This window comes from Triticum dicoccoides, chromosome 7B (genome assembly GCF_002162155.2).
Source record: "Triticum dicoccoides isolate Atlit2015 ecotype Zavitan chromosome 7B, WEW_v2.0, whole genome shotgun sequence".
In the NCBI taxonomy this organism is placed as follows: domain Eukaryota; kingdom Viridiplantae; phylum Streptophyta; class Magnoliopsida; order Poales; family Poaceae; genus Triticum; species Triticum dicoccoides.
In genome coordinates, this window is record NC_041393.1 from 509,322,456 (window position 1) to 509,332,190 (window position 9,735).

Below are 9,735 nucleotides of genomic sequence, written 5' to 3' on the forward strand. Positions count from 1 at the left end.
GGGGGTGGCAGTGGAGGAGGGGGTGGTGGTGGCTGCAGTTGGGGGCGGTGGAGGAGGGGTGGCGGTGGCCGAAGTTGGGAGCGGTGCAGGAGGGATGGCGGCCGCAGTTGGTGGTGGCGGCGGCGGTGGCGATTTCGGCGTCGGCGGCGGTGGCGCAGGGAAGAGAGGAGGGGAATGAAGATACAAACGAAAGGGGAAAGGTTAAGATATAGGCTAGATGCTTTACCGAGAGCTTCACTCGGAAAAGGTTGCCATTACCGAGAGACGAGAATCGACCCTCGGTAACCACTGCTCTAATTTTTTTCCCTTCTCTTTTTGTTTTTGTTTTGCACTATCTTTTTTGTATCTCATATTTCATATGCTTTTACGACCAAAGTTTGTAAATTCCATGAATTTTGATGAATTATTTCAAAACTCAATGATGACTATATCTGGCCATGGGCCGGGCCGGGCCGGGCTTGGGCCAGGCCTAAAAAAGCCCATGGCAGAAAACTAAGGCCCATGCCCTCCCAGGCCCTACCATCGGGCCTACTTTTCAAGCCCAAGCCCGGCCCATCTGGTAAAAAGCCCTCAAAAGCCCTTAGGGCTTAGGGCCGTGGGTCGGGCCTCTTCCTTAAAATGCCAATATGCCAAGCCCAAGCCCGTCAAGGCCCTGCTGGTGGGCTCAAAACTTAGGCCCAAGCCTGGCCCACAAGCAAGCCCATCGGGCCTAGGCCCTGGATTTTAGGGCCGGGCCTGGGTGGGCCGACAGGGCCGGGCCTTAGATGGCCAGGACTAATGATGACCCACAAGTATAGGGGATCTATCGTAGTCCTTTCGATAAGTAAGAGTGTCGAACCCAACGAGGAGCAGAAGGAAATGATAAGAGGTTTTTAGCAATGTATTCTCTGCAAGTACTGAAATAAGTGGTAACAGATAGTTTTGTGATAAGATAACTCGTAACGAGCAACAAGTAACAAAAGTAAATAAAGTGCAGCAAGGTGGCCCAATCCTTTTTATAGCAAAGGACAAGCCTAGACAAACTCTTTTAATAGGAAAAGCGCTCCCGAGGACACATGGGAATATCGTCAAGCTAGTTTTCATCACGCTCATATGATTCGCGTTCGGTACTTTGATAATTTGATATGTGGGTGGACCGGTGCTTGGGTGTTGTTCTTACTTGAACAAGCATCCCACTTATGATTAACCTCTATTGCAAGCATCCGCAACTACAACACAAGTATTAAGGTAAACCTAACCATAGCATGAAACATATGGATCCAAATCAGCCCCTTATGAAGCAACGCATAAACTAGGGTTTAAGCTTCTGTCACTCTAGCAACCCATCATCTACTTATTACCTCCCAATGCCTTCCTCTAGGCCTAAATAATGGTGAAGTGTTATGTAGTCGACGTTCACATAACACCACTAGAGGCTAGACAACATACATCTCATCAAAATATCGAACGAATACCAAATTCACATGACTACTAATAGAAAGACTTCTCCCTTGTCCACAGGAACAAACGTAACTACTCACAAAGCATATTCATGTTCATAATCAGAGGGGTAATAATATGCATAAAGGATCTGAACATATGATCTTCCACCAAATAAACCAAGTAGCATGAACTACAAGGAGTAATCAACACTACTAGCAACCTACTAGCACCAATACCGGACTTGGAGACAAGAATTGGATACAAGAGATGAACTAGGGTTTGGAGATGAGATGGTGCTGGTGAAGATTTTGATGGAGATTTCCCTCTCCCGATGAGAGGATCATTGGTGATGATGTTGGTGATGATTTCCCCCTCCCGGAGGGAAGTGTCCCCGGCAGAACAGCTCTGCCGGAGCCCTAGATTGGTTCCGCCAAGGTTTCGCCTCGTGGCGGCGGAGTCTCGTCCCGAAAGGTTACCTCCTGTTTTTTCTCATCGAAAGACTTCATATAGGAGAAGATGGGCGTTGGAGAGCCACCAGGGGGCCCACGAGGTAGGGGGCGCGCCCCCACCCTCGTGAGCAGGGTGTGGGCCCCCTGGCCTTCATCTTTGGCAACAATTTTTCTTTATTTATTTTAAGATATTCCGTGGAGTTTCAGGACTTTTGGAGTTGCGCACAATAGGCCTCCTGCTCCTTTTCCAGCCTAGAATTCTAGCTGCCGACATTCTCCCTCTTCATGTAAACCTTGTAAAATAAGAGAGAATAGCCATAAGCATTGTGACATAATGTGAAATAACAGCCCATAATGCAATAAATATTGATATAAAAGCATGATGCAAAATGGACGTATCAACTCCCCCAAGCTTAGACCTCGCTTATCCTCAAGCGAAAAGCCGATAACAATAAATATGTCCTCGTGTTTAGAGCTAGAGGCGTCGATAAAAATAAAATACGGGCATGAAGGCATCATGATTATTTCCATAAGAGCAACATATATAGATTTTGTCATATGATTACTTATGTTCAAGTGATGATCTTTTCACAAAGCAAAAAGTATGAATCAGAAACATTATTGAGCACCAACTCAGTCATTGAAGCAATTGCAATTTATCATAACATTGGAAAGAGTCTATGTCAGAGCTTAAAAGCAAGTCCACATACTCAACTATCACTTAGTCCTTCATAATTGCTAACACTCACGCAATACTTGTGGTTAAGGAGTTTTAATCGGACACAGAGAAAGATATGGGCTTATAGTTTTGCCCCACAACCTTTTACCTCAAGGGTAATGTCAACAATAATAATTCATGCTCCCCTACATCCAATTAGATATATATATCATGTTCTTTCCAACATGCTAAGCTTGACAAAGGATAAAATGAAAAAGGAAAGGTGAAGATCACCGTGACTCTTGCATAAGGTAGAGGATCATAATAAAAGATAGGCCCTTCGCAGAGGGAAGCAGAGGTTGTCATGCGCATTTAGGGTTGATGCACAAAATCTTAATGCAAAAGAACGTCACTTTATATTGCCCCTTGTATGTGGACCTTTATTATGCAGCCCGTCGCTTTTATTACGTCCACAAAAAGTTCGTACAAAGCTTATTTTCTCCGCACTAATAAGTCATGCATAATTAGAGAGCAATTTTTATTGCTTGCACCGATGACAACTTACTTGAAGGATTTTACTCAATCCATAGGTAGATATGGTGGACTCTCATGGCAAAACTGGTTTAAGGGTATTTGGAAGCACAAGTAGTATTTCTACTTGGTGCTGAGAATTTGGCTAGCGTGAGGGGGAATGGCAAGCTCAACACGTTAGAGGATCCATGACAACATACTTTATCTCAGATGTAAGAAAACATAACTCATTATGTTGTCTTCCTTGTCCAACCTCAACTCTTTAGCATGTCATATTTTAATGAGTGCGCCCAATCATAAAAGATGTCAATGATAATATATCTATATGTGAAACCTCTCTTTCCTTATTACTTCCTATTAATTGCAACGATGACCAAAACTATATTTGCCAACTCTCAACAACTTTTAATCATCATACTCTTTCTATGTGAAGTCATTACTTTCAATAAGATCAATATGAAATCTTTGATTCTTTTTATTCTTTTTCTTCTTTCTATTTACCCAAGATCATGGCAAAATAATCAAGCCCTTGACTCAACACTAATGTTTATTATATAGCTCATGTACTCGATTACAGAGAAGGATCGTAAAGCAAAACTCAAAACTAGATCATGCCCTGACTTTATTCTACTAAATCAAGATACTACTAAATAGATCGAACTAAGAAAAAGGTAAAGATAGGAGTTGTGATGGTGATATGATACTAGGGCACCTCCCCCAAGCTTGGCAGTTGCCAAGGGTTGTGCCCATACCCATGTGATTATTTCTTCGGAGGTGGTGAAGTACGAGTTGTTGCACTTTTCTTCTCTAGCTTACGCCTGAGGCAAAAATTTTCCTCCCTCAGACCCTCATTCTCGAGCTCAAGTTTCGTTATCTTTTTGCATAGTGTTGCTTTGATGTCCTGCAAAAAATGTGGTGGGATAGATTGGACCTTAGGGAGGCTTGACTTCTTGAACTCCACATGCATATCACCAGGCTGAGGCAGTGGGTCGTCCTCTTCATCAGAGCTTGTCTCCTCCTTCCTCTTAGGATCATAGTCTTCTTCTTCCTCTGTGGTCCAGCCATAGTGTTCCACATCCCCATATACTTTTGGATTTGCAATATAATCAGCTATGTAGCTCTCTCCCTCCGAATCTTGGGACGGCATCTTGCTCAAAATCTGCAGCAGGAACAACTCGAAACAAAAACAGAGGATATTTGCGTGATACGAGAGTCAAAACCTTTGAGAGAGTATATAATGATTTTGTACCGACCAAAATATGTATCGTGCAAGAAAACGGAGTCCGGAGGGCACACGAGGTGCTCACGAGGTAGGGGGGCGCGCCCTCCACCCTCGTGTCCTTCCCGGACTGCCACTTATTTTTCTATTTTTCTAAATATTCCAAAACGGAGAAATATTGCCTTAAAAATTGTTTTGGAGTCGGTTTACTTACCGTACCACATACCTATTCCTTTTCGGAGTCTGAAACGAGCTGGAAAGTGCCCCTTATGTATTCCTCCGGGGTTACGGTTTCAATAATATTGGTTTCAACATTTATAGGATTACCTGAGATATAATGTTTGATTCTTTGACCGTTTACCACCTTCCGGTTTGTGCCTTCAAAGTTGTTGATTTTTATGGCACTGGAACGATAGACCTCTTCGATAACGTAGGGACCTTCCCATTTGGAGAGAAGTTTTCCTGCAAAAAATCTTAAACGAGAGTTGTATAGCAATACATAATCACCTACATTAAACTCACGCTTCTGTATTCTTTTGTCATGCCATCTTTTAACTTTTTCTTTAAACAACTTGGCATTTTCATAAGCTTGGGTTCTCCATTCATCAAGTGAGCTAATATCAAATAACCTCTTCTCACCGGCAAGTTTGAAATCATAGTTGAGCTCTTTAATAGCCCAATATGCCTTATGTTCTAGTTCGAGAGGTAAGTGGCATGCTTTTCCATAAACCATTTTATACGGAGACATACCCATAGGATTCTTATATGCAGTTCTATAGGCCCATAATGCGTCATCCAGTTTCTTGGACCAATTCTTTCTAGACCTATTAACAGTCTTTTGCAAAATTAATTTGAGCTCTCTATTGCTCAATTCTACTTGACCACTAGACTGTGGGTGATAAGGAGATGCAATTCTATGATTAACGTCATATTTAGCAAGCATTTTATAGAAAGAACCATGAATAAAGTGTGAACCACCATCAGTCATTAAATATCTAGGGACTCCGAACCTCGAAAAAATAACTTCCTTAAGCATTTTAATAGAAGTGTTATGATTAGCACTACTAGTTGGAATAACTTCTACCCACTTAGTAACGTAATCAACAACAACTAAAATATGTGTATATCCATTAGAGGTAGGAAAAGGTCCCATATAATCAAAGCCCCAAACATCAAATGGTTCAATAACAAGTAAATAATTCATAGGCATTTCTTGACGTCTACTAATATTACCAATTCTTTGACATTCATCGCAAGACAAAACAAACTTACGGGCATCCTTGAAGAGAGTAGGACAATAAGAACTAGATTGCAATACCTTATGTGCAGTTCTATCTCCAGCGTGGTGTCCTCCATAAGCTTCGGAGTGACACTTGTGTAGGATATGTTCTTGTTCATGCTTAGGTACACAACGTCTAATGACACCATTTACTCCTTCTTTATAAAGATGTGGGTCATCCCAAAAGTAATGTCGCAGATCATAGAAAAACTTTTTCTTTTGTTGGTATGTGAAGCTAGGTGGTATAAATTTAGCAACAATATAATTAGCATAATCAGCATACCATGGAGTGCTACGAGAAGTGCTTATGACATTTAATTGTTCATCAGGAAAGCTATCATCAATAGGTAGTGGGTCATCAAGAACATTCTCTAACCTAGATAAGTTGTCTGCAACGGGGGTTTTAGCTCCTTTTCTATCAACAATATGCAAATCAAATTCTTGCAGCAAGAGAACCCATCTAATAAGTCTAGGTTTTGCATCTGTCTTTTCCATAAGATGTTTAATAGCAGCATGATCAGTGTGAATAGTTACTTTAGAATCAACAATATATTGTCTGAATTTATCACAAGCGAATACAACTGCTAAAAGTTCCTTTTCGGTAGTAGCATAATTTCTTTGAGCATTGTCTAGAGTCTTACTAGCATAATGAATAACATTTAATTTCTTATCAACTCTTTCCCCTAGAACAGCACCTACAGCATAGTCACTAGCATCACACATAATTTCAAAGGGTAAATTCCAATCAGGTGGCTGAACAACAGGTGCAGAGACTAATGCTTTCTTAAGTATTTCAAATGCTTCTACACAATCATCATCAAATACAAATGGTACATCTTTTTGTAATAAATTAGTCAGAGGCCAAGAAATTTTTGAGAAGTCCTTAATGAACCTCCTATAAAATCCAGTGTGACCAAGGAAACTTCTTATACCTTTGATGTCCTTGGGACATGGCATCTTTTCAATAGCATCAACTTTGGCTTTATCAACTTCAATACCTCTTTCAAAAACCTTGTGCCCCAAGACAATACCTTCATTAACCATAAAGTGGCACTTTTCCCAATTCAAGACAAGATTAGTTTCTTCACATCTCTGCAAAACTCGATCAAGATTGCTCAAGCAATCATCAAAAGAGGAACCATAGACGGAAAAATTGTCCATGAAAACCTCACAAATTTTTTCACAAAAGTCAGAGAATATAGCCATCATGCATCTTTGAAAGGTAGCAGGTGCATTGCATAAACCGAAAGGCATACGTCTATAAGCAAAAGTACCAAAAGGGCATGTAAAAGTAGTCTTTGATTGATCTTTAGCCGACACAGGTATTTGAGAGAAACCAGAATAACCATCTAGAAAGCAATAATGTGTATGTTTGCAAAGTCTTTCTAGCATTTGTTTTATTTTCTTACCACTTCTTTCATTTTAGGATTCAGACGTTGTTGAGGATCACGAACTGGTTTGGCATCCGCTTCCAAATTTATTTTATGTTGACAAAGAGTGGGACTAATGCCCTTAAGATCATGAAGAGTATATCCAATAGCGGCACGGTGCTTCTTCAGAGTTTTCAATAATCTTTCTTCTTCATGCTCTGGAAGGTTAGCACTAATAATAACAGGATATATTTTCTTTCATCAAGATAAGCATATTTAAGATTATCAGGTAACGGTTTAAGCTCAAACACGGGATCACCCTTGGGCAAACCAGTTTAAAGAATTGTGTTGCAGAATAGGTTCATGTTTAAAGAATACTTCATCTATTTCCCTTCTTTCATTCATGAACATATCATTTTCATGGTCTAGCAAATAGTGTTCTAAAGGATCACCAGGAGGTACGGCAATAGAAGCAAGACCAATAATTTCATCTTTACTAGGAAATTCTTCCTCACGATGTTGTTTACTAAATTTAGAGAAATTAAACTCATGAACCATATCCAAGCCAATAGTAACAACATTCTTTTCACAGTCTATCTTAGCATTAACAGTACTCAAGAAGGGTCTACCAAATATAATGGGGCAAAAGCTATATTGTGGGGAACCAAGAACAAGAAAATCAGCGGGATATTTGGTTTTTCCACACAAGACTTCAACATCTCTAACAATTCCCATTGCAGATATAGTATCTCTACTGGCAAGTTTAATTGTAACATCAATATCTTCTAACTCAGCAGGTGCAATATCATGCATAATTTCTTCATACAAGGTAATAGGTATAACACTAGCACTAGCACCCATATCACATAAGCCATGATAACAATGATCTCCTATTTTAACAGAAATAACAGGCACGCCTACCATAGGTCTATGTTTATCTCTAGCACAAGGTTTAGCAATTCTAGCAGTTTCACCACGGAATTGAATAACATGCCCATCAATATTATCAGACAAGAGATCTTTAACAATAGCAATATTGGGTTCTACTTTGACTTTATCAGTAGGTGTATAAGTTCTAACATTGCTTTTACGAACAACAGTTGCAGCTTTAGCATGATCCTTCATTCTAACAGGAAAAGGTGGTTTCTCAACATAAGAAGTGGGAACAATAGGATCATTATAAGTGACCGTCTTTTCTTCAACTTTCATAGATGTAGCTACTTTTACTTCTATGGGAGGATTATATTTAAACCGCTTCTCCTTGGGGAGATCAACATAAGTAGCAAAAGATTCATAGAAAGAAGCTACTATCTCAGAGTCAAGTCCATATTTAGTGCTAAACTTACGGAAAATATCGGTATCCATAAAAGATTTAACACAATCAAACATAGGTGTCATACCTGACCCCTTACCTTCATCGAGGTCCCAATCTTCAGAGTTGCGTTTAATTCTATCCAATAAATTCCATTTAAATTCAATAGTCTTCATCATAAAAGAGCCAGCCCAAGAAGTATCGAGCATGGTGCGATTGTTATCAGAAAGCCGAGCATAAAAACTTTGCATAATTACTTCTCTTGAGAGCTCATGATTGGGGCATGAATATAACATTGATTTAAGCCTCCCCCAAGCTTGAGCGATGATTTCTCCTTCGCGAGGCCAAAAATTATATATATAATTGCGATCACGGTGAACAAGATGCATAGGGTAATACTTTTGATGAAATTTCAGTTTCAATCTTTTATAGTTCCATGATCTCATATCATCACATAGCCTATACCATGCCAATGCGTCTCCCTTCAAAGATAAAGGGAAGGCCTTCTTCTTAATAACATCATCGGGTATACCTGCAAGCTTAAATAGTCCACAAACTTCATCCACATAGCATAGATGTTCATCAGGATGCATTGTTCCACCTCGTGTAAAAGTGTTAGCTAGCAGTTTTTCCATCATACCCGAAGGAATTTCAAAAGGAGTTTCATTTTAAATAGGTTCAGTAGGTTGAGTAGGTTGAGGAGCAACTCTTTTCTCTACTGGATGGGGTGAAGATACCCCGAACAAGCCCCTCAGAGAATTACTTTCCATAGTAAAAAGTGACAGAAAATTTCAGCACACTAAATAAATTTTTCCTTACCAAATTCCACCTACCAAAGGCGCTTCACTCACCGGCAACGGTGCTAGAAAAGAGTCTTGATGACCCACAAGTATAGGGGATCTATCGTAGTCCTTTTGATAAGTAAGAGTGTTAAACCCAATGAGGAGCAGAAGGAAATGATAAGGGGTTTTCAGCAAGGTATTCTCTGCAAGTACTGAAATAAGTGGTAACAGATAGTTTTGTGATCAGATAAATCGTAAGGAGCAACAAGTAACAAAGTAAATAAAGTGCAGCAAGGTGGCCCAATCCTTTTTATAGCAAAGGACAAGCCTGGACAAACTCTTATAATAGGAAAAGCGCTCCCGAGGACACATGGGAATATCGTCAAGCCAGTTTTCATCACCCTCATATGATTCGCGTTCGGTACTTTGATAATTTGATATGTGGGTGGACCGGTGCTTGGGTGCTGTTCTTACTTGAACAAGCATCCCACTTATGATTAACCTCTATTGCAAGCATCCGCAACTACAACAAAAGTATTAAGGTAAACCTAACCATAGCATGAAACATATGGATCCAAATAAGCCCCTTACGAAGCAATGCATAAACTAGGGTTTAAGCTTCTGTCACTCTAGCAACCCATCATCTACTTATTACTTCCCAATGCCTTCCTCTAGGCCCAAATAATGGTGAAGTGTTATGTAGTCGACGTTCA